General features: G+C 36.9%; 1 protein-coding gene and 1 long non-coding RNA gene across 4 annotated transcripts in view; one reads left to right on the forward strand and one right to left on the reverse strand.

Moving 5' to 3' along the window:
* The window catches only part of NELL1 (neural EGFL like 1), an 856536-nt gene that overhangs the window by 692195 nt on the left and 138171 nt on the right, over positions 1-26170 (forward strand). The window lies entirely within an intron of this gene.
* Positions 4054-13474, reverse strand: LOC309667996. Its single transcript, XR_014268025.1, has 2 exons — positions 4707-13474; positions 4054-4392 (listed from the first exon to the last, which is right to left on the reverse strand). It is a non-coding gene; the product is annotated as an uncharacterized lncRNA (long non-coding RNA).

Below are 26170 nucleotides of genomic sequence, written 5' to 3' on the forward strand. Positions count from 1 at the left end.
ATGTATGTTAAGAGTTTGGCACCTTAGTTTCTTTATAAATGTTAGTTCTCTTTTCTTGTCAATCATTTGATAAGATCTGGTATCAGTAGGCAGTACATCTTCAACAAGATGTTTCATTAGCTTTGGCTAAACACATAGTCCTGTAGTAAATTTACGTTGACCTTGTTTCTTCATTGGATACACAGTGAAAACTTGAGTAACAAGAGCCCAGCTTCACGGACTATATATCTAACCAGAAATGTTGTTATGTTACTTTCATTGTCCCCTAGATAGGTATTTTTTAAATGCATAGAAATGATTTAATTAAAATAACTAGCAAAACAAAAGAATAGCTACAGGCTCCTATAATGTAAGTTCATCTTCAAGTCCTTTATACTGATCCTGTCATCAGAGAAGACATATTTTTGTTTCACTTACTAAAATAGAAAAGAAAGTAGACTGATTGTTTAAATGATTTACAACATTCACCCAGTCACCCTCTTCACTTGGTTCATGCCTATTCATTCTTCACGTGTCAGATTGGATAAATCTACTCTAAGAAGAAACCTTTTCCAATTACCTAGTGTAATGATTCGGAGGCCTGCTTCTGGAATCCTTTGAATCAACTCTGTATTAACTCTGGTCAAATGCCTCCTGATTTGTCTGTATCCAACAATAGAGAATAAGCTTCATGATTGTAAGGTTCCTGTTTGTCTCAATCATGATTGTAAGGTTCCTGTTTGTCTCAATCTTCACCACCTAGCACTTCAACCCCCCTCAGGGGAGGCAGACAGTAAGTATAATACTTTTTGAAAGCAGTAAATAGTGGGTCACTAGAAAGAAAGCTAGACTAAATTAATTTTAATTAAACAAAAAATTCAGTTATTCAGGGTAGTCCACTTGTGTCAATCACTCCAGTTAAATTTGGAGGGGCATTTAGATATAGTCCCTCAATTATCAAGCATATTGAATCATTTCACATATATTAACTGAGCACCTGTTATGTGCATGGAACGCTGATAGGTTTAGTTGAGGCACCTCTTGCTCAGAGATATGTAATGCAAGTCTGTGCTCAGCACAGGATTGAAAGAAGTGGGTCTCATAACAGAGCATTGGAGGTGAGGCACTACTTGACATTGACACCTTAGCACCATGTTGGAGAGTTTACCTAAGCTGGAGGTGAGGCCAACAGTATAAACGCAGTGAACATGGCTGAGGCCACTAATAATTTAAGACCCTGAAGTGGAAATTAGCCACAATTAGCTTTCCTATCCCCTGTAGGTAGAAATGTTTGTTGTCTCTTTTGTCTGTTTGTTTGTTTTCATTCAACACTTCCATTTTGTGTACTGATTAACAACTACTAGGATGGCTAATGCATAATGAATAATTTTCGATGTTTGTATTATTGAATGAGTACAAATTGTTTAGAAAAAGAGCTCCTGGTAAGAAGCAAAACATGATATTCATGAAATTTGGAAGCATCTTTTGTCTTTGTTTTTCTTTTCTTCAGAATGGAAATTGAAGATTACTTTTTGTTTTTATTTCATTTAAAATGGAAGTCATTTTTTTTTCTGATTATAAAATGTGCTGCAGTTTCATCGTAGAATACTCAGATGATATCAAGTTATAAAAGGGAAAATAATGATGCTTCTTTGTTCCTCCAACCAGAGATAACTCAAGTTAACATTTTGTTTGTACAATTACTGACATTTTCTCTTTGTATGTTCACGTACACACACCTCCCAACATCACCCACCCAAGGCATATAAATTGACACCACACTATAAAATTAAAATGAGATCATGCTGTAAATACTCTTAAACTTTTTTCCCTTAACAGAATATAATAAATATATTTTTAGACAACAGACCTACGTTGTCATCACCAAAGCAGTTTCTTACCGGTGAACAGCAAAGGAAAATTTGATGGTTTACTGGCTTAAGAAGATCTGCTCTGATCACCTGTGTGCTTCATCTTTGCAAATTGCTTGACTCAATCCTCCGATAAAAGTTCTGGAAGTGAAACTTCTCTGGTTATGCACACATTTAGGGTCTTAACACACAAAGCCAAATTGTTCTCTTCGGGATTTATACTCACTAATTCTCCCACCAGCTGGGTAAGAGAATGCCCATTTTGACACCCTACCAACATTGGCTATTATCATCATTATTTTGAGTCTGATAATATTTATAATTGAAATTAGATTAAAAATAGTTTTTCCTGATCATAAAAGAATCTATCTTATTGATCTTAGAAAATTTAATGCTATTATATTATTGATTACATTTTCTTATATATTTTTTGTATTTTGTTCATATTGTATTCTACCTAGTGAATCCCTTTACCATTTTCTTTTTTTTTTTTTCGGCTGCGTTTTGTATTTTGTTCATATTGTATTCTACCTAGTGAATCCCTTTACCATTTTCTTTTTTTTTTTTTTCGGCTGCGTTGGGTCTTAGTTGCGGCACGGGGGAGATTCGTTGAGGCATGCGGGATCTTTTGTTGCGGTGTGCAGGCTTCTCTCTAGTTGTGGCATGAGGGTTTTCTTTCTCTAGTTGTGGCATGCAGGCTCCAGGGCACGTGGGCTCTGTGGTTGTGGTGCGCAGGTTCCAGAGCATGTGGGCTCTGTAGTTTGTGGCACACAGGCTCTCTAGTTGAGGCGCCCGAGTTCAGTAATTGTGGCGTGTGGGCTTAGTTGCCCTACAGCATGTGGGATCTTCAATTTTTAACCTAATAATCTTTCTTAAAATTGTATCTTAAGAATTTCCCCATGTCATTATAATTTACTTATAATTATTATTTTGTGTTGAATAATATTAATCAAATACGTGTACAAAGTTCACCCAAATACATATACATGTGTTTAATATTATTTTTAACACTTTATTGACATCTAATTGACATAGAAAAAACAGCTGCTTTTTATAGTGTACAGTTTGACAGGTTTTGATATAGGAATGATGGTGATAATAGAAATCATTGTAAAGTTTCCTCATCTGTCTTTGTAATTTACTCTCCGACTCTTCTCCGCCTCCCCTCCAACCAAAAACCACTGAATTGCTCCCTCTCTCTCTCTCTCTCTCACTATATATTAGTTTGCATTTTCTAGAGTTTTATGTCAATGGAATCATACAGTGTGTCCTTTTTTTTTTGTCTGATATTTTTTACTCAGAATAATTATTTCAGGCATCTAGTTGTATCTTATATATTTTTTGTGTGTGGCTGTCATCTGCATTTCCCTGATGACTAATAGTGTTTGGCATCCTTCCATTTGCTTATGTGACATAACATGTCTCCTACGTGAAGTTTCTGTTCAACTTTTCTAAACATTTTTTAAATTGTGCTGTTTTTCTTTTTATTGAGTTTTGAGAGGTCCTTATATATTTGGATAAAATTCCTTTATCTGATAGATGCTTTGCAACTATTTTCTCCCAATGTGTGGATTGTCTTTTCATCCCCTTAACAGTTTCTTTGAGGAGGAAAATATTTTAATTTTAATGAAGTCCAATTTGTTCTTTTATGGATTGTGCTTTGGTTGTTGCAGCTAAGAAATGTTTGGATAACCCATTGTCACAAAGATTTATCCAGTGTTTTCCCCTAGAGATTTTAACATTTTACGCTTTATATTTAGGTCTATGCTACTTTTTGAGTTAATTTTTTTTTTTTAATAAAGTTGGGCTTATCCTTTTTTTTTATTTATTTATTTATTTATTTATTTATTTATTTATTTATTTATTTATTTATGGCTGTGTTGGGTCTTCGTTTCTGTGCTAGGGCTTTCTCTAGTTGTGGCAAGCGGGGGCCACTCTTCATCGCGGTGCGCGGGCCTCTCACTATCGCGGCCTCTCTTGTTGCGGAGCACAGGCTCCAGACACGCAGGCTCAGTAATTGTGGCTCACGGGCCCAGTTGCTCCGCGGCATGTGGGATCTTCCCAGACCAGGGCTCGAACCCGTGTCCCCTGCATTGGCAGGCAGATTCTCAACCACTGCACCACCAGGGAAGCCCGAGTTAATTTTTTAAATGAGAAAAAGTATGGATCAAAGTTTTATTTTTCTTTTGATTATGTATACTCATTGTTCTGTCATTGTTTGTTGAAAAGACTAACCTTTCTCTCCTGAATTGCTTTTGCACCCTTGTCAAAAATCAGTTGTCCATATATGAGTATCATATATGAGTTAGTCTATTTCTGGACTCTACTCTTTTCCATTGATCTGTTTGTCTATGTTTAAACCAACACCACATGAATTTATCATTGTAACTTGACAATAAGCCTTGGAATAAGGTACAGTTGACCCTCCATCTTTTTTCTTCTTTTTCAAAATAATTTCATCCTTTTAAAAAGCTATCAAAATGCATCTCCAATTTGCTTTGTTGGTGACCTGTTAACACTAATGAAAATGGATAGGGCTTCCCTGGTGGTGCAGCAGTTGAGAATCTGCCTGCCAATGCAGGGGACACGGGTTCGAGCCCTGGTCTGGGAAGATCCCACATGCCGCGGAGCAACTGGGCCCGTGAGCCACAATTACTGAGCCTGCGCGTCTGGAGCTTGTGCTCCGCAACAAGAGAGGCCACGACAGTGAGAGGCCCGCGCACCGCGATGAAGAGTGGCCCCCGCTTGCCGCAACTAGAGAAAGCCCTCGCACAGAAACGAAGACCCAACACAGCCAAAAATAAATATAAATAAATAAAAATTAAAAAAAAAAAAAAGAAAATGGATAGTTATGACACCTCTGTAACTCAGGTCCGGGAGGTCAGAAAAAGTAGAAATTTATTGTCATTTTATTATTGTTCATTTAATTAGAAAAATAAGTATTCATCCAAAAATATAAAGACTCTTTTGATCTGATAGAATGGCTCTAAAAGAAGTGAACCATCTGTGTCCTTCTCTTTTTCATTATAATTTCACTGTAATCACCCTGAGGGATAAATCTGGGGGATCTCCAATGAATTTTTCTACAAAGCCTTAAAGAAGAAGAAAACAAACAACAAAAAAATTGTTGTTAATTTAAAAGGAAAAGTCTTCCAGGCTCTGTCTGCTATAGTGTATTTACAAAATGCATCACTGTTTGAACATTGATACTTATAACTGTGGGTAGAAATGTGATTTATGCTATTGAGGGATAAGCTGGTATAATTGGTATGTCATATGATGATACTGATTGCAATCTGGATGAAAATTAGAAATGATGAAAAGTCATGTGTCAGAAATCCTAACAACTTTGAAATTACAATTGAAAAACAGAAAATTTTACTATTGTACAAAGTCGCTGAAGGCACAAAAATTCCATTCTGAAACACCGTCATGCTCATTTCAAGTGAGCCCTTGGAAGAAAGGCTATATGTTGACTAACTTACCTGGAAGAAAGCAAAATGTTTACACAGAGGGGAGAAGGATGGAACTGCACACAATGGGGGTCACTTCCAAATCTGTTGTTGCTTATGAAATATTTTGAATAGTCCCTTTGTTGGTATTCCTGTTATAATGATAGTCCCTGATTTTTAATTTAGAATAGATTGCTTACTTAAATGCATATATTTCATTAAATAACTGCATATACTTTTAGAAATGAATGGTGAGGAATGAACAGAAGAGAGGTTTTGTGTCATGCACTATGCTAAACATTTCATTTGTATCTTCTGATTTAATTCCTTGAACAACATAACAAGGTTGATATATCATTTTACTGATTATGAAATTAAGGTTGAGGTTGGTTCAGGAACTCAGAAAACTACTAAGTGTTAGAACTGGGATCTAGTCTCAGGATTTTATGACCACAAAGCCTGTGTTTTTCCTGAAGAGAGATATCCAAATGTATTGATTATCATAAAAGAACTGTGAGCCAGATTATAAAGAGGTTGTTCTTTAGAGGCTGCATTTAGACTCTTGACTTGGTAATTCCATTTATGTTTAGTCCCCAGAAAGAAATGTAAAAGATTCTGGGAAAAATAGGATCAGGAATTCACATTAAATGATATGTTGCGGACTAAGAGAGAATGACATGTATTTTAATTCAGCCTGACAGGTGCTAAAATGTTTGGAGCCAACAAACACTTTAGGTAGACTGCTTTTTCTCCCCTAAGAAATAAAATCCTGTTAAGAAGTTCCTTAATTAATGCCTTGTGGTGCATGTGTGTATATGTGCGAGTATGTGTGTACTCATGTGTGTCTGTGTTTGTGTGGGCAACGTTGTCTAAAAGTGGTATTTAATTTCATTCAGAATTCATTTTGGACCTGAAATATTCTGGGGAAAGCTTTCACGGTAACACTTTAAATTAGTTTGGCATGTAGAAGTCAATTATTGCCAAGAAGGAAAAAGGGGAGGGGGGAGGGAAGGAAACATTTATTACGGTTTCTGTTGTTAAGCTAGAAATTTCTCATGTAAAACCTTATTTGCTCCTCATAACATTTCTGAGGAAAGATGAAAAGATCAAAGCATGGGATATTCATTGTCATTTATTACCTCAAATCTAATGTCTTGAAAAGAGTTATTTCATGTATTTTGCCTAGGTGTTTTGGTTGTATCAGGTGGATAACACTAGCCCCTATTACTCCCTTTTGACCAAAAGTGGAAGTCATCTATTTGTTTGTTTGTTTTTTTCTTGAATGACTTTGGTAGTTGGTGCTTTCAAGGAATTTGTTCATTTGCTCTAGGTTGTTTAATTTATAGTTGTTTATAATATTTTCTGACTGTCGATTTGACATTTCTAAAATCCATAATTGTAATTTGTGTGGTCTTTCTTTTCTCTTGATAATTCTGCCCAAAGGTTTATTAATTTTATTGTCCTTTTCAAATAATCAGATTTTGAATTTATTGCTTTTTCTCTGTTGGTTATCCATTTCCTGGATTAACGATTGCTGCTCTTATCTTTATTATTTCCTTCTTTCTTTTCACTCTGAGTATAATTTGTTCTTTTTAAAGCTCCTTAGGGTAGAAGTTTAGATCATTGGTTTGAAATCTTATTTTCATATATATGCATTTGATGCTATAAATTCCTTTTAATCACTGCTTTAACAGCATCCCACAAATTTTCATATTTTGTGTTTTCATTTTCATTTAATTCAAGTTATGGTATAATTTTACTTGTGACTTTCTTTTTGATCCATGGATGTGTATGTGTGTGTGTGTGTGTGTGTGTGTTTAATTTCTGAAAACTTGGGAAATATTGCAAATATATTTCTATTATTTACTTCTATTTTAATTCTGATTTTATAATATTAACATTCTCTATATGATTTGTCTTTTTAATTTATTGAGAATTGTTTAATAATCCAGAATATAGTCACACTTATTTAATGTTCCATGTGCTGGTCAAGAGAATTTTGGATGGAGGATTTTGTAAATGTCAATTAGGGCAGGTTGGTTGATAGTATTCAAATCTTCTATGTCATTACTAATTTATTGTCTACTTGTTCTGTCAGTGGTTGAGAGATTAGTCTTGCAATAGCCGACTATAATTGCAGATTTGTCTATTTCTCCTTTAAGTTCTGTCAGTTATTGCTTCATGAACTTTGAATCTCTGTTAGTATCTGCATACACATTTAGGGTCATTATATCTTGTTGATTAATTGATCTTTTTGTCATTATCTAATTTTACTTTTTCTGAAGTTTACTTTGTCTGATATTACTATAGTTACTCTAGTTTTCTTTTAATTATTATATGCACGGAAAATTTTTCCATGTCTGTGTTGTTTTATTTCAGCTACATACTTTGACAGCATAAGATTGGGTCTTTTTTATCCAATCTTACAATCTCTGCCTTTTAATTGAAATGGTTAGGCTATTTGCACTTAATGCAATTATTTTATGGCGGGGTTTTAATCTACCATATCTCAATTTGTATTTTATTTATACATTCTGTTCTTTGTCCCTTTCCCCCCTCTTTTCCCACCTTCTTTAAGATTTTTTTTTTTTTAATGATTCCATTTTATCTTCACTATTAGCTTGTTAGCTATAACTATTTTTTTTTTTAGATGTTGCTTCAGGGTCTACAATATACATCTTTAACTTGTCACAGTGTACCTTTAAATAATATTGATTTGCCTCACATGTAGTGTAAGCACTTTATCACATGTTTTTTTATACAGCAGTGAACTTCTTTTTTCCCCTTTCTAGGCTCTGTGCTATTTTTGTCATACATTTTATTTCTACATATATTATAAACTCCACAATATATAAATAATAGGTTTTTAAAGCCAACTTTTCAGAGGTAAAAATGAGGAAAAGTTGTCTTTTATATTTATTCACATGTTTACCATTTCCACAGCTCTTTAATCTATTTTTTTTTTTTTTTGAGATCCAAATTCCTTCTATGCGAAGAATTTCCATAAGCATTCAGTGTACTGTAAGTTGGTTGGTGATTGATGCAGCTTTTGTTTGCATGAAAATGCCTTTTTACACCTTCATTATTGAAAGATATTTTCACTGTGTAGAATTATAGGTTGACAGGTTTTCCTTTCAATACTTTAAAAAAGTTGTCTTTCTGGTTTGAATGTTGCTTGAAGAGAAATATGTCATCATTCTTATCATTACTCTCTTTTCTATAAATTTTTAGTCTGGTGGCTTTTTAACATGTTCTTGTCCCTAGTTTTTATCCATTTGATTAATATTTGCCTTCGTGGGGTTTTCTTTATGCCCTTTTCTTTGGGTTTGTTGAATTTCTTGGGTATGTAATGTTATGGTTTTATCAACTCTGAAAAAATTCTGGCCATAATTTAGGCATTATTCCTTCAAATAATGCCTTCAAATTATTCCTTCAAATTCCTTCAAAGTTATTTTTGAACCCCTTTGATCTCTTTTTGTCCTAGGGCTCCAGTTATTTGTGTGTTGCTTGATATTGTTCTGTAAGTCACTCAGACTCTCTTTTTTTCTCTCTTTGCTTCATTGCGGATAGATTCTAGTGCTACATCTTCAGTTTTACTGATTTATCATCCACGATGTCTAATCTACTGTTTAGGGTGCTCTCTGTCTCTACTGTGGCCTGGATACTGACAGTATGCTAGGGGAAATCACATGACTTACTTCCTGCTTGCTCTTCTCTTAGGGATCACTGCCCTGCACTGCCTGTTCTCCATAGACAGAAAGAGTTATTTTGTAATTTTTTTTTTTTTTTTTTTTTTTTTTAGTTTTCTAGTTGATTAATGCAGGAGTGAATTTCTTTGGGTGGTAGAGTGGAAGTATTCCCTCAGTAGATTTTGATTTTTTTTTTTTAATATTGATCTTGCATTGTCATTTTTGACATTCAACTTTATAAACAAATATTTATTGGGAATCTATTAAACTGAGCTTTAAAGAAACAAAAAGATGCATAACAATGTGAGTCTGTCTTCAAGAAGCAGGACAACTGTGTAAACCAAAAAATGCTATCAAATAAGACATAGTTTGTGGATGAAATGTTTAAAAGGTGCTGTCAAGGACACAAAAGAAGCATGGAGAAATTTCATCAGAAATATATGTGTGGTGCAGAGGAAGATATACATCCATTTTCCATGAGATTGTGAGACCAGAAATACAATTCTTTTAACCTGATATGTTGACTTCAGAAGGCCTGGATAAATTCTGTAATCTCTTGATAAATTCCCCAAACTAGGTTTACAAAGACAAATAGAAATGATACATCCCTTAAGGAGCTGGCAATTTAGCAAAAAACTTATAAATAAATAAATTGAGGAAAGTGCTCTAGGACTGAATAGGAAGGGAAGGGTAAGTGTTGAATTTCAACCACAGGGGAAGACAAGGTCAATTCTAGCTGAGCAGGCAGGAAGTCTAGCTTAAGGAATTTTCCATGGTGCTGATTCAGAAAATTGAAGAGTTCTTTGCTGGGTAGGTTGGTGTGATGTGTTGTGTGGGTGAAACATTATGGGGAAAAAATGTCTCAAGAGGCAAAAGTCAGAGTGTTGTGCTCTGTAATCTACAAGAAATATGAAATGCGAGGACCGAGAGTATAATGGAGGTGAGTGTAATTAGAAAAAAAAGACTGAAGGGTAGGCGAGTTTTATAGGGTTGAACATTATTTTGTAAGATTTTACTGAGTATTGTTTAGTCAGTAGTGAACAGTGAGATAAATTTATTACTTCCAGATTTCTTTTTTAAACATAGGGATGGATAGTGGTGCCCTTCACCAAAACAATCAATACAAGAGTAGGAGGCTTGGGCGGGAGTGGAATGAATTTAATTTCAGACTTTTAGGTTTTATGTTCCCAGGATATTTACTTAAAGAAATCAAATAGACATTTTAATATAGAGTTCTTGCTATAGTTTATGGAATAAGTTGAACTAAAGGTAAAGTTTTGGGATTTATCAGCTATAGGCTGTTGTCAAAGCCATTAGTGTAGATTAAATAATCTAGAGCAAATGTAAGGAGGGATAGAAGATGACCTACAATGTAGCCCCTGGAAACAATGGCTAAGGAGAAATAAGAAAAAATGGAAGAAAATTATGTCTCAGAAGCAAGGGAATTTAGAATTCCTAGAAAAAAAGTTAACACTGTTAGATGTTTAAATTTAATATATGATGAATGACAAGAGCAGCCTGCTAGACTGAGTTAGGACGTCATTGGTAACATCTGCTAAGTGGAGAAGTGAAGGCCCAATTAAGATGAGAGAAGGAAGATTAGGTGATAGAGACCAAGGCTGAAGATTAATTACTCCCCAGGAAACCTATCTGTGAAGGGAAGAAGAAGATTATTCAAAGAGAGACACTAGTAGAAAATTATTATTTTTAGGAGGTAAAACACTTAAATATATTTTTAGCCTTTGTTGTAAGAACTAGTAGAGAGGGAGAGGTTGAAAATTTAGCAGCAAATAATCTTAATGATAGCATGGGTATGGTGAGACCATCTCTTTCATACGCAGTTGGTGGGTGTATAAATTGGTATAATCTTTTTGAAAAGCAATTCAATAATGTGTGTAAAGAGCCTTAAAATATAGTTTTTGACCCCATAAATCTGCTTATAGAATTCTACCCTGTGGATAGAATCAGAGATGCAGATAACAATTTAGGTACAAGGATAATAATCACAGCATCATTTATAATAATGAAAATTGGAAACAACCTTTATTTTCAACAAAAAAGGCATAGTTGTATAATACTCTATGAATACACTACAGTTTATATAACCATTGAAAATCCTATTTTCAAAGACTTTCAAATTATTAAGGGAAATGTCCTCATAATACACTGTTGAATGAAAAATGAGAAACAAACAAACCAAAAAAAACCCCAAACAAACTGAATATAGGACGTAATCTAATGTTGAAAATAGAAACATAAAATTTAAAGGGAAAAGTATAGAAATGAGTAGGAAAAACTAGAAAGTTGAACAATGTGTCAGCAGAGACTTAAGGAGACTAGGTCCCAACAGGGACGTAAGGGTTAGTTTAGGTAGAGAGATGCCTCTACCTAACTTGGAGAAATAGAAGGATATTTGTAGATGTGGGGAAGGAAATTAAAATCTTTTTGTGTTGTTAAATGCGAGCAAGTTCCTCATCATCATCACCACAATTCCACAATATCAATAACACATATTGTGGGCTAATTATGTGTCACATTTCGTGTTATATGTTTTTAATATCACAGTAGCTACTATGAAAGATAATTAAACCAAGTCATGGAAAGATTAGACGTTACACACACTAGGGAACGGTGGAGCCAAGATCCATACCCAGTCCTGTTTATCTCCACGGTCCAGTTCAGAGCCTTCTGCAGAGAGGGGAGTGGGACAACTTTGATAAGAAGAGACTTAAAAGTTCTGTAATAGTCACTGTGGGTAAACTGAAGGGAGCTGACCAGAGACAAGAAAAAAAAAATGGCTGAATGGTACCAAAAGTTTCCTTAAGATCACTTATTTGGAGTGCCACCAGCTCACAAAATTATACATTGTTTTCTCCAAATGCAGTTAAATGTGTTGTTGTGGGAGAGAAAAGGAGAGCTGGATTAATTGAAAGTTATGGTTTACTAGGGAGATTCAATGAAAAGAGTAGGATTTGAAAATTTTGAGGATGTTGGCAACAGTTGAAGCTGAATGTGGGATCTAAGCTTAATATGGATTACAAGGTTTTTATAAAGAGGTGAAGGAACAGGGTAAAAGAGAAGGGTGGAGAGAGGGACTGCAGTCCTTGAAGGGGGTCAGGGCATAGTGAAAAGGGCAGAAGTGGAAAGGGCAAATACAATTTGTTGTCATCAAGAAGGCTGAGGACTTTGAAGCTGTATGGTTAAATGGTTAGAATAGCTGCCCAAAATTCTGTGAAAAAATTAATGATTACATCATCTCTATGATGGTAGAAATCAGCAGTGGAGATAGACTGTGAGACATGTTCCAAAGTGCTTAGTAGATAAAATGGAGTGACCAGAAATATGAGACAGAGCAGAGGTGGGAAAGTGGGATGGCATGAATCTCAAAAGATGAAAGGAATGTGCTGGGGATCAGTGAAATAAAGATCTAGCATCAGCAAAGAACTCTATGAGAACGACCCTGGCCTCTACAGCACTGGGATATAGTGAGAGAGATTTTCTTGAAGAAGCGGGTGATAGATAGCTTTATGCTTAGGACATTGCCTGGTGCACAAGGAATGCTGAATGTCAACTCATTCTCACTTTATAGACAAAGGAATGAATATAAAATTAATGGTTTTACATCAGGGGGTGGAGGGATTCTGGGAAGGGTTGAGGATGTCATGGAATGGGGGCTAATTACCTCGGAATCGGGGTTCCCAAGACAACATTGGAAAGCTTTTGTAAAGAAGACCAGAAATGATTGAAAGAACTTGATGGGAAAGGCACAGGATAATGGATGGACGCCAGTCATATAGAGGTTTGTTCATTGGAAAGGCTGGCGTTCTGATCTGTGGCTGAGGCTGGCACGCGTGAAGGAGTGGCTCCCACTGGCTACGCTACAGTCCCTAAGACTGGGACGACTAAAGCCTAGGTAGTCGGAGGAGCTAACAATGACAAAAGCCTGCAGTCTTTGCTCAGGACTCAAATAGCAAGATGTAGAGAAACTTTCATAATGTTTTTTAAAGATAATTCTGCTTTGGCTGTTGGAAATGATTCACTGACCTTTAAACTGCTCCATTCCTAAAGGAATCGTTGGCTTGAGGTAGCTGTGGAATAGGGTTTATTTCTTCTCATACAAATTAGCTATCATGGAGCAGTTTAGATGAAACTACCCTCAAGTAGAGCTCTTTTTACATGGCTGGGGATAAACTTGGCTATTTTCTCCAATGCCTTAGCCCTCAGTGGTATAGAGGTAGACTTTTGGTTGCTAAAAGCCTAAAGCCTCAAGTTCTGTCCCTAGACTAAGTTCTATTTTTCTGCTCTGACCATTTGGTGAGAGCCTCTGAAGTGGTATAACCTCTCTTCTGTAGCTTACATGTCAACAGGATGCATATAAAAAGATTATATATATTCTGTAGCTTACATGTCAACAGGATGCATATAAAAAGATTATATATATTCTGTAGCTTACATGTCAACAGGATGCATATAAAAAGATTATATATATTCTGTAGCTTACATGTCAACAGGATGCATATAAAAAGATTATATATATTCTGTAGCTTACATGTCAACAGGATGCATATAAAAAGATTATATATATTCTGTAGCTTACATGTCAACAGGATGCATATAAAAAGATTATATATATTCTGTAGCTTACATGTCAACAGGATGCATATAAAAAGATTATATGTATATGTATATATATATATTAGTCAAAGGAAGATTTATCGACATCTAGTGAGATGTGAAATCCATATCTGTATTATTTACTGAACACATGCTGAGCATTTTTAACCAGAATCATTGGTAAACATCTTCAGTCATAAATTTCGCAAATTCTTGGATGGATTTGTGCTTTAATTAACATTCTTAGCTGGAAACTAGAGGCAGATGGGAAGTGTTGTTAATAATTCCATAATTGATAACAATCACTTCTGAAACACAGAAACAACTCACAGCTCACTGCTCATTTCAGAGAACAAAACACTTCAAATCGTTAGAGAAGTGCTCAGTGACATGGGGAGTTGAATAGTCTAGTGAATGAAGACTAGGTCAGAGGCAGAAGTCCTGGGTTTGAATTCACTTAGCATGAAGATACCATCTATCTTCTCTTAGCCTTATTTTCCTCATCAGTCAAGTAAGAATAATTCTTATTTTCACAGGGTAGATATGAAAAATAAACGAGAAAATGTGTTTGAATAAACAGTGCACAATGCCTGGTACCAAGCAAATCCTCAGTAAATTCACTTGAGGTTAAGATATGAAATACAAAACAGCCCTAGAAGTTATCAGTATCCAATATCCCCTCAGTGCTCAGCCCTCGTGACAATTCAGTTTTTTAACTTTTAAATTTCTGTTTTGAGCGTCAGGAACAACGTACTTTTTGGTAAACGTTCTAAATTTAACAGATCAGTTTAACTTTAATTTAACTTAGCATTTTTACCTAGAATGCCAGATCTTTCCCTGCCATAAAACCTATTAAACACTCAAGGGCTCAAAGTTCCTCAGAGCACCTTAGGAAACACTGATACGAGGTTTCAATCCCCTTCCTATTATTGGTAGGTTGGAGTTAACAGCAGCAGCAGATTAATGTTTATTAAGTAATCACTATGAGCTAGGATCTATCTCATGAAATTTTAACTATAAAATCTCTCTTAATTCTTACACCATATTTGGGGGTCAGTGCTATTATCAGCACCGTTTTGGAGTTGAGGAGACAGAGGCACAGAGGTATAGAAGATGATTTGAAGACAGACAGTTTCTGTAATCACAATGCTAATCTGGGATTTAATCAGCTAGTGTGGTTCAGTGGATGTCAAGTAGGAAGTGAAGACCACGAAAGTAAAAAGATCCCCATGGAGTGGCATATTCCTAAGGGCCAGAGAATGTTAGGAAACCAGAGAAGCAGAGCCAAATACAAGAGCACTGAGCTGAGAGTAAGCTAGAAGTATGGGGTGTTTTTCTAGAATGCTGGATGCTGTCTGTAGCTTCTTTTTACCTGTCAGTCACGGTGTTGTGTGTGGGTAAGTCTGCTGGGTTTAAAAGGCCAGTAATAGGATGGACGTCTTGGTTCAAATGGGAGAATTTCATTAAATGAGGCTATGGAACTTTATTCATTGTGTAGATTCATAGAATTAGAATTCAATAAAAGAGAAGCATACTGGGTCAAACATGCATAACTAGGAAGGCAGCAGGCATTGCCACATTCCGTTTGGAATTTTAAACCACTTTCATGTGAAGGAATCTACTTACTGCATCCTGATGGATACCAATAAGCATGCTTTCTCCTTAGGTTAGCCCAAATAACTGTCAAATGCAATGCTTTATTTTAGCAGAGTTTATAGGTTTTGTGAATTTAAGGGAGAATGATACAGTCAGAAGCTGAGTTCTCTGTCAAAGGTAGTGACTTCTTAGCATTAAGGGGACCACATTTGCTCACGTGTATCCAAGAAGCTGTCCTTATCTACTAACCTAGGCAAGTGTGCATATTCCCTGAGAATCTAACTGGACACAATTTTGAAAGGTGGATACTTCTCCTCCTTTCCTACCACTATAGAAAAATTCTACAAAGTTGACAAAGGTCAAAACTCCCCAAAATTGCCAAGGATTAAAAACTCCCCAAAGATCTCTGTCCAGCAGTGAAAGTGGGTTAACTATATGTCAGAAGAGGAAAACCTATTCTATCATTTGGGTGATGGCTGACTTCCACTTTCTGCTCTGTAGAAAAATGAGAGTGGTAATCTATTCAAGACCTAGTAAAAGATATTTGATGTTTTTTGGAGAATTGGTCACTAAGTGGTGTGATTTGTAATGAATTGATTTGTAGCAAATTAACTTGGGGCTGTGTTGAACTAGAGCCTCACATCAACCTGCCTCATTAGTGAGGGTCACAGGACAATATGGATGAACATGGGACCTTCCCCTGTGTTTTACAGTTCTGGACTCCTTGTTTAAACCTTAAATTATGGCTTTCAAGTCCTTAGGGACTGAGTATCTAAGTTATGGGCAATTTTGCAAAGGTTCCTTATTTTTAGGTCAGGTCTATCCTCTCTCTTTAGCTTGGTAGAGTCTATCCTGCAAAGGTTCCTATTTTGCATTCCTAAACTAAGGAATAAGAACTACATCTGTCACTGAGAGGATGCCTAATTCAGACCTCACCTGTTGTTCTGCTTATCTGTTGTTGCATAACTAACCACCCGACCACTTAGTGGTATAAAACAATGATACTTTAATTATGGTCATGCCTCCTTGGGTCAAGAATTCAGACAAGGCCAAGCAGAGGAGGCTTGTCTCTCCGAGACCTCAACTGGAAAGACTCTAAAGACAGGATGTAGCCTGCATGGCTGGGGCTGGAATCATCTGAAGGTGTCATTACTTACATGTCTGGAGCCTGGGTTGGGACAATTAAAGGCTGGGCTCAGCTGGAACTATCAACCAGAGCAACTGCACATGCCATCTTTATGTGATTTGGGCTTCCTCACAGCATGATGATCTCAGAGTAGCTGGATCTCTTCTGTAGTGTGCAGAGATCCACATTCATGTGTTTCAGTAAACAAAGTATTGATAGAAGCTACATAGCCTTTACAACCTAGATTTCAACATCACATGCCTTTACTTCTGCTTAAACTCCAAAAATTATAGTCACAGCCTGCCCAGAATCAGGAGTAGATACAGTACATTCCCACCTCTTGCTAGAAAGTATCAAAGTTCTGACTGTGTTTTAAAACTGCCACATTTGGTAACTGGCAACACCGAGTAATGAGAGTACATTTCAACACATCCCAATCTATCTCTAAATAGATATTGCTCCTTTAGCACAATCGACTTTGGTTCTAGACACGTATTCTAGGGATATTTCCACGGCTCAAGCAAATCTCAGCATGACAGCTTAGGACCAGTTTGGGAGGCTCAGGAGAACACAAGTCTCATTAATTTTCAGTCATTCTTTTCTTTGGAAGCTAAAAGTCATTCTCTAGCTTCATCGTCTGTCTTGATCACTGTACCTTATGGGATGCATTTTTAGTGGTTTCCAAATTAGTGAGGGGCTTTGCTGCCTCTGACAGTGTTCACCGTGAAATGTTGTGACCAATGGACCACATTATAAAGGAAGATTATTGAACGTGGATGTTGAGTCTGGCTGCTATGGGACCTTGCAAAGGGGTGCTTCCCTTAGTGGATCCACCATGATCTGAGCTCTGTCTACGCAGACTTGCAAAATCTGAAATTCACTGTTGGTTAGTACACGGTCTTAGTGATCAGGTCACGTGAAGCTGGTTGCAGGAGACTAAAGTGTAAGCCAGATACCAGTTCAGTAATTTATATGAGGAACTATCACTGCTTAGGGATACTTCCATTCCCTCACTTTCATAGTCTTTCCCTGGAGGTACCCTACATGACAAAGCAAGTAAGTATTGAACAAAACTCTGGAAGGCAGTTATGATGTCACGATTATCTCAGTGTACTCAATGCCTAGCAGTGGGTGAGGCTCACAATACATGTTTGTTGAATATATGAAAGAGAATACTTTAGAATGGAAGAAATCTTCAGGACGATGTAATCTGATGGTTTTCAAACATCCCCTAGGGGCCACCTTGGAGATTAATGGGCAGGAAGTAGAAGGGGTCCTCTTTTATCTATTTCAGATATTAAAACTCTTACTAAGATTTAAACTTTGAAAGGAGTTCTACTGGTACAAAATATCAGCAGCTAATAATAGAAAATATTGGCAATAATAACGTGTTGATGAGTAAACTGAGACCCCAATAATTATGTAATATGCCCAAAGCCTCCCAATTAGGAAGAGACTGAGCTGGCACTCAAATTGCAAGCTTCCCATTCCAAGCCCTGACGTGTTAATAATAAGCAACATGCTGGTGACTCACTGGAAACTCGGCACCTAATTTGCTGTAAAGTTCTCCCATCCATCTCCTGACAAGAGCATTTGGCATCTGTCCAGAACTTGTTACAGCATTTTCATCTTCTTTCGGAGAAGCAACACTTGACATTTCAATCATCATCTTATAAAATTCTCTCCTGCCCCAGTTTTTTCCTCTTCCTCCCTAAGCCTCATTCATTCACTTTCTTTTAAAATTCCTTGGACAGCCTCACAGACAAGTTATTTTCTGTTACAAGGAGGATGAACTGGACAAGTAGACAATAAAATCCAGGCAAAAGCTCATTCTAAAACACATTTTCCTTCCAGCATTGTTATCACTACTATTGTTCATCCATTCCTTCAAGCTGCCATCTTCTGCTCATGCTTTCAAGAGGTCAAAATAACCCTGCTAGCTTATTTGCATGTAAAAAATGCAAGCCCACGGCCCCAGAAAAGTATTTCTTGCTCATCTTCAGCTGGCTGTGCCACTGACCTTGCCTTGGAGCTGTACATACTACCTTTCTACCCACAGTCGACTCTCAGGATCAGAGAAGCAGAGAGGGTCAGAGATGAGAAAGGCTCTGGGAATCTTGAAATCCAGTCTTATTTTACACATGAAGAGTCTGAAACCCAGAGAGGGGGAACAATTTGCTCAAGGCCACACAACTAATTAGTGGCAGAGAACTGTGTCTCCTAATCCCTAGTTCAGGACTCTCTTAGAAATAGCAGGTTTATTTTGCTTCCGGTCCAATGCAGTGCCCTCCAGCTGAAACCCTGGTGGCAGAGCAGGCTCCCAGCATCACAGAGGACCACTGAGGTTCAGTGGACCAGACATGGCATCCAAACGGCTGAAGTCATGAGGAGCACACAGGCCCAGTGGACGTCGGTCAGGGCGGAGAGACAGCTAGCCGCCTCAGGGGCTGAGTTCTCCAGCTGTGCCTGCCGTCTGTCACTCCAGCTCTTTGTAGTAACAGGTGATTGGGGGCATTAAGCAAAAGAAGTAAAAGAAGACTAGAGCAGATGGTAGGGACCACAGACTGTTGTTTCTATTATGGCCAGTGAAAAGAGGTAAAGAATGAGTCTTAGTCTGGAGCAATAGCTTTAAAACTTTTTTTTTTATAAGTAGCAAAAAGATTGTATTTTTCCAGGCCAGATCTTGCCTGGAACTTGAGTGCATAAGATGCAGAAAGCAGAGCTGCTCTGGTTGAACTTGGAGAGAGAATAAGATGTCCTCTAAGGTTCCTGGCTACAGAATTTGGATAGTAATGATTAGCAGGAGGAGAAGCCGCCACTAGGAGAAGTTTTGGAAATCTGTGCCGGTAGTTTGGGCATTCATAGTGATTAGTGGGGGTACTCTTGTTATTTAGTGGGCAGGGAACTGGGGATGTCAGATGTCCTGCCATATGGAGGATGGTGGTTCTAGATGTCCTGTATCCTACATGATAGGTATGACTAGCTCCCCAGACATTCATGTAGATGAAAGAGCAATGTGTAAATATCTGAGCCTAGAACCTAGTTTATTTTACATATGACAAGTGGTATTCATTACACAGTTTTAACACACACTGCATCTCCAGAAATGCAACGGCTAGGGTGATTGGGAGAAGAATGTACATTTTTGTCTTCTTAAGAGCTTCACCAGGAGTTGCTCACTAAGAGACATAATGAAAGGGTTAACATCAAGCTTTCTGGCTTTGAATCCCCAATCCTATACTTTACTAGCTGTGTGTGATGATGGCCAAGGTACTTAACACTTCTGTCTCTCAGTTTCCTTAGCTGTAAATTGGAGATAATAACAGTACCTATCTCAAAATGTCATGAGAATTAAATGAGTCAATAATGTAATGTGCTCAGAGCAGTACCTGGCACAAAAGAAGGGCTCTAATTCATCTTGGAAAATCATGTTAGTGATGGCAACGCTGCTATGTTATTTGTGGCTCTAAAGAATTACACCTGCATTATTTTGCATTTGCAGTTGTCACATTCCTGGTGATTATGATTGATTGATAGAGAGGTATTTAGGTCTTATTTTAAAATATCAGCTATAGGAAAAAATGTTGAAAGTAAAACAATTGAATGTTGTCCTATTTCACATAAATATAAACTTATCAGAGATAAGTGTCTAACTGCTTTCTTACATTTCCTAGAGTAGCCATGCCCAGCCTTTTACATACTGATTATGTATTATTTTTTATTATAAATTACTTTCTTTTGTATCTTATATTTAGAGTTTATGTAGATTTCTTTTAAGGTTATACGTGTAGGTAGTGTATACTACTTTTAAATTTCATTTCAGGAAATTAGTAAGGAAAGCATTACAAAATGCTTGTTTATAACAGGGCACATTGGGTGTGATTAGATGGAGGACCACCGCATAGATGAATGAGAATCACCTGGAACTCCTCAGTTTTTATCTCAAGAGTTGTCTGGGTTGGTCTGGGTAAAGCTGAGAAGAAGTAAGAGGTTTCTCCAGCCCACTGTATTTTTCCCTAATCCCCCTTGCAACATTTAAGGCTCCAGTAAACACAGGCTGAAAATAGCTCTGGGACAGAGATTCTCAAAATGTATCTGAAAATGTATCTTAAGTCCCACTGGCAATCTTCTTAGTAGAATAAAAATGAACCCACTGGCAATGGAATTGTCCTCAGCTGCATTCTAAAGGCTATTAGCAACAAACATATTAAAAGATTTATTACAGATTACTAAAACCTACTGTTTCTATTGCATAATTAGACATTTCTCAAATTTATTCAAGAATCAATTCACTATTCCACTGAGGTATCGGCTATCACCAAAGTCCAGGCCATTCTGAAAAACTCCACAACTCACACAGACAAAGTTCTTAGAAATTGAGGGAAGGATGCTTTGTTAACTGAATGTTACAGGCATTTCAAGTTGTTTATGGCTTCTAATTACTACTGTTCTTGATTCTTAATTATAAATCACTACTAATTTAGTTCTATTAATATTAGTTTTGTTTCTTGTGAATTACTTTTGCCTAAACTTATGTAGTGATGCTAATTTTAATAGTATCTTGGGGGGGGGTCAATAATTTGTCAATTAGAAAACTTTTATGTAATTGCATTTCAATTAAAATGTGAATTGTCTGCATCCAATCCCCAGTTTGCTTCTACAGTGGCAAGTTTCTATTGGTCAACTGAATAACAAGTTAACTACCTGTCTGAAAAGTGAAAAAAAATGAAGTGGGTTGAGTAAAAGCCCTGCCTTAAAGGGCCAAGGTTGATAATATTTAAGAGCCATCTCTAGACAAGAAAGGTGTGCCTGGGGTGAGGGTAGAGTAGAGAAGACCCAGGATGCCATGCAGAAAGGTAGAGAAAGTAGATGCCCACCTACAGACAGATTCTTTTTTATCTGAAAGCATATTTGTAGAACACAACAAACAGACTCAACTTACAGATGAACCAAAATTCTTCTGAGGAGCTCTGCTTGGAAAGAGTGAACAGACAAGTCAGATCGGAAATAACATTTCTCTGCTTTCAGACACTTGAAATATCTTTCTGCTGGAAAATCTGGGCTTTTTTTTTTAGCCAGATTCCATTCATCCATGAGCGAGAAGAGCAGACATTTCCAGGACTTACCAGGAATTCCAAGGATCTCTGTCTGAATAGAAATGAGAGTAAATATCAATCAAATTATAGATAAAATCATCTATGAAACTTTCAGGGACCTACTTATTTTACATCAAAACACATCCACATATTTCTAGGCTAAGATAACATGTCAGTAGGATGATTAGAAGACAAAATTCCATGCAAGTACAGGACAATTTTTTTTCAGTAGATTTTGCATGAGTCCTAGAAGTGAAAATGATTGGGCTGAACTCCATTCGCAAGAAGGGGGTTTTTGCAAAAGTACCTAGTATCCTCCCTCCACCTAAACAGAAAAAAAGTCCAGCAGCCTCAGTTGGAGAGTGTCCCTTGGGTTTTCTTCCAGCCCTAGAATTCCATAATTTTGGGGAAAAAAACACCAGTGAGATTCCTAAACCCTATTCTGCTCACTGTAATCTTCTTTGCCATAGCTCTCTGTAGTCAGAACCTAGAGGAATGAACTTCCTTTCCCATCCCCCTTCACTTGCATTTCAGGTAAACTGTGAATTATCTACACTCATTCCACTAACAGGAAAAAATGTACCACACATTTTTCTAGGCTTTTGGATGCAAAGATAGGGAACCTGATTTCAGGTTGCTCAAAGCCCAGGGCTTTCATGGTACAGACAAATGAAACAATTATTATAATGCAGTAGAGTAAGCAATGCCTCTCAGATAAGTAAGGTCTGCTATGGGAGTGGAGGATGTTGAGTTGTAGCATCTTGAATCCAAAGGCATTGTAAAAGTGTAAGTACCACTATGCTGTTTGCAAAGAGATTAGATATATCTTTGTGCGTTTCTAGATTGCCATATTTGTCTCCTTTTGAAATTAGATCGTGATGCAAAATGGGCCTCTCTGAATGCAAATGTTACCAGGGATGACACTTATCACCCCTTTTTTGGGTTCTTCATCTGAAGAGTATAATGAACAGTAGCACTTGATTAGTGCTTTCCAACCTTCATCCATAAAAAAGTAAATAATATCTAACACTTACTGAGGGCTGACTCTATGCCAGGTACTTGCGTGTGTGGTTTTCTACGTGAACTTACTTAACTCTCACCACGACCGTATGAAGTAGGTACTCCATTTCCACTTTAAAAATGGAGAATTGAAGTAAAAAAATGTACAGCAACATGACCAAGTTCACAAAGCTGGTACAAAGTAATCTTACTAAGCTTACTGTCTCTAGAATAATGCATCTAAAATGCAAATAGAATCACATCACTTTCCTGATTAAAAGCCTCAATGGCTCCCTTTGCCTAGACCCAAAAGGGTAAAGTCCAGTGTCCTTAGTGTGATATCTGTGTTCTCTATGATTTGGCCACTTCTCCTATTTCATCTCATGACTTTTCTTTCCTTTATATATTTCAGCCATACGTGTCAGTCTCCCAGTACACATCTTTTCATATTTTTGGCTTCCTCTTTTAAATTGCCCAATATGTACTTTGTATTCCTCTTGCGCTTTGTAGACTTCAGTGCCACGCCTTCTATGACATTTCTCTGCTGGCTTCAGGTCAGTGGTGGTACCTGTCCTATATATTTACCTGGCAGTCTGTGCATCTTCATGACCAGAGCTTACCATATTACACTGACAGTTATTTAAGTGTTTCTCTCCTGTACTAGGCTGCAAAGTCCTCAAGGACCAAAGCCACGCCTTACTCATCCTGATATTGGTGGCATCTGGCACACTAGAGCAGAGTGGATGCTCAGACGTGCTGGATAAAAGGTCCTGACCCAGCGGTTGTTCTGTGCAGCAGCTAAGAGGTCTGACTCTATAGAGCTCAGATCCTACACTACCACTTACTGCTGTGTCACTTGGACAGTTGACTTAAACTCTCTGAGCCTCAACTTTCTCATTTGTAAAATGATAAAAATAGTAGTATCTTCACCATATTCATTGTAAAAATTACACACAACGATGAATATAAAATACATAGCAAGCTGTTTTGTACATAATAGTCACTTGTAAATGTTAATTGTCATCAGTCCTCATCATTATATTTAGAAAGGGTCATACTCAAATCCAAGACAAGGGCACATCTGTTTAAGGCTACAAAAACTCTCAGAGAAATTCTACCCAGATTTACATCCTTGCCATTTGCTAGAGTTTGTCAATCCTTGCAGTGGGAAAACTTTAAGGAAATGTGGCTCTATACATGGATCACATTGTGTACCACTCATTTTTTTGCTCTCTTTTCAATGGTCTCTTTTCCTGTATTTGAGAAAAAATTATAGGCTTGAGAATTTACGGAAGGTTACGGAAGAGTAGCCTGGGGAATATGAATAAAATTGAGCCTAAGATAAAATTATCAGGCTTGCCACTTTTTCAGTCTTGCCAACTAGAATACACGTTAATAAAACTATTTAGGTATGTGCTCCGTTCTGATTTATTCTTGGGGCTTTCTGATCCATAGAGCCAAGATTCCTAGTTGGTGAACTAGAAATGTTGGTAAATATGTAGGGAAGGCATGACATTTCCCTGAAATGATATAGACTTTAAAGAACTGAAAATAATTTCCAAGATTAAGTGAATGTGGTATAATAATATAATTATAGTAACTACCTTTTATTGTTTATTTACTGTGATGAGCACATTTGTATTTATTATCACATTCAATAATCACAACAATTCAATGAGGAAGTTACCATCATTATTCTCAAAATAGAAATAAAGAAACTGAGAACCTTAGGACTTGTTCAAGGTCAATAGCTATAAAGAGGCAAACCTGGGACACTGAACCAATTCTGTGTGACTCCCAAGTTCATGCTATTTGTCACTGCACTGAACACACACACACATAGAGACACATTCATATGCGTGCGTGCATATGTGAAAAGCCAGTAGATTCAGGCTCCTAATTAAGTATATAAAGCTGTAATTGAAGCATGAAATTAATTTTTTTGGCTTCATATTAAAAGCCCATGTTGACTCTGGTCAACAGATAAAAAAGAGACAAGTTCTAAAACATTTATTTTAGCCTGTTCCTGAAGACCATGGAGTTCAATTGAGTTCAATTTCAGGAGTGACTTCAGCATTAGAGTCAATGGAGAGCAAGACTGATTTTGTTTTTTTTCCTCCTGATGGCCTTTGAGCTGTCTAAGCTCCCAGAAGCAAGACACAGGTTCACTGTCTTTTTTTTTTTTTTTTTTTTTTTTTTAACCCTCTGCCCAGCTGTGGCTCAGTTAATACCTCCAATCTCTGGAAAAGTTCAATTCACTCTTGTCCCTGATTAGCAAAGCACCTTCTGCCTATAGCTCAGTTCATCATTAGTTTGATTGTACTTCCAGATACACAAGATGCTGGTAATCAAGTACAACTTGCTTTCCCTTAAGCTAAATTGTTGAACTTTAAAGATTTGGAGCATTACAACATTATTTTAACTTATGCCACTAAGCACATTACTCCTTCAATTGTTACTGAGTCATAAATCACTCCCTGGCCTTTACCCACTGCCAGGTTTGCAGTTAACTATTGAGAACAGATTCTGAGATACTTCTTGGAAAATAAAATCTTCCTCTATTTGTTACATGTCTTGTTATCTAATTCTACTAAGAGATCAATGTGATATTTGAATCAAATCAGGTAGGTTGGTGTTTAAAATTACAGAGCAATTCCTAGAAAAAAAATGACTAAGTTTTGCTTTTCTTGGACAATCTGAGGAACCTGTGTTGTTGATGCCTCCTGAGATGATGGGAGTATCCAAGAAGAAAAAAATCAAATAGGAAATGTTGCCAACAATTCACTCTTTCCTTCCTTCTTAAGCCTTTCTTTCTTCCACTTATGCCTTCCATGTTACTACCAGTTATTGCATGCCTACTATGGGTGAAGCACTGTGCAAATCTCCCAGATTTAAAGAATGGAGACACAAAGATTAATCAAACTTTGTCTTAGTTTTAAGTTGCTTTCATAATATTAGGGCAAGCAAGACATGCAGGGCAAAAGGTAACTAAAATTCAAAGTTGGAAGTGCTCAGTGCCATAGAGAAGCCCAGGTAAGCCTATGGAAGTTCATGTGAGAGATTCTTCCTGGTAGGGAATCAAGGAATTCCATGACTGTGGCAACATTGGAACTGGACTCTTACAAAAGATAGGAAAGAAAGAAGGACAAAGCTGGAAGTATCATACTCTATACTATACTTCAAACTATGCTACAAAATTATAGTAATCAAAACAGTATGGTATTGGCACAAAAACAGACACATCCATCAGTGGAACGGGATATAGAGCCCAGAAATACACCCATAGACATATGGTCAATTAATCTACAACAAAGGAAGCAAGAATATACAATGAGGAAAAGACAGTCTCTTCAATAAGTGGGGTTATGAAAACTAGACAGCTCCATGTAAAATAATGAAACTCATACTGTATACAAGAATAAACTCAAAATAGATTAAAGACTTCAATGCATGAAACTATGAAGCTCCTAGAAGAAAATATAGGCTGTGTGCTCTTTGACCTCATGCTTAGCAATATATTTTTGGATCTGGATCTGTCTCCTCAGGCAAGGGGAACAAAAACAAAAATAAACAAATGGGACCAAATCAAACTAAAAAGCTTTTCCACAGTGAAGGAAATCATCAACAAAATGAAAAGGCAGTCTACTAAATGGGAGGAGATATTTGCAAATGATATGTCTGATAAGGGGTTAGTATCAAAAATATATAAACTCATACAACTCAATATCAAAAAAAATACCATCAAATT

This window comes from Balaenoptera physalus (genome assembly GCF_965194825.1).
Source record: "Balaenoptera physalus genome assembly, chromosome: 10".
NCBI classification, from domain to species: domain Eukaryota; kingdom Metazoa; phylum Chordata; class Mammalia; order Artiodactyla; family Balaenopteridae; genus Balaenoptera; species Balaenoptera physalus.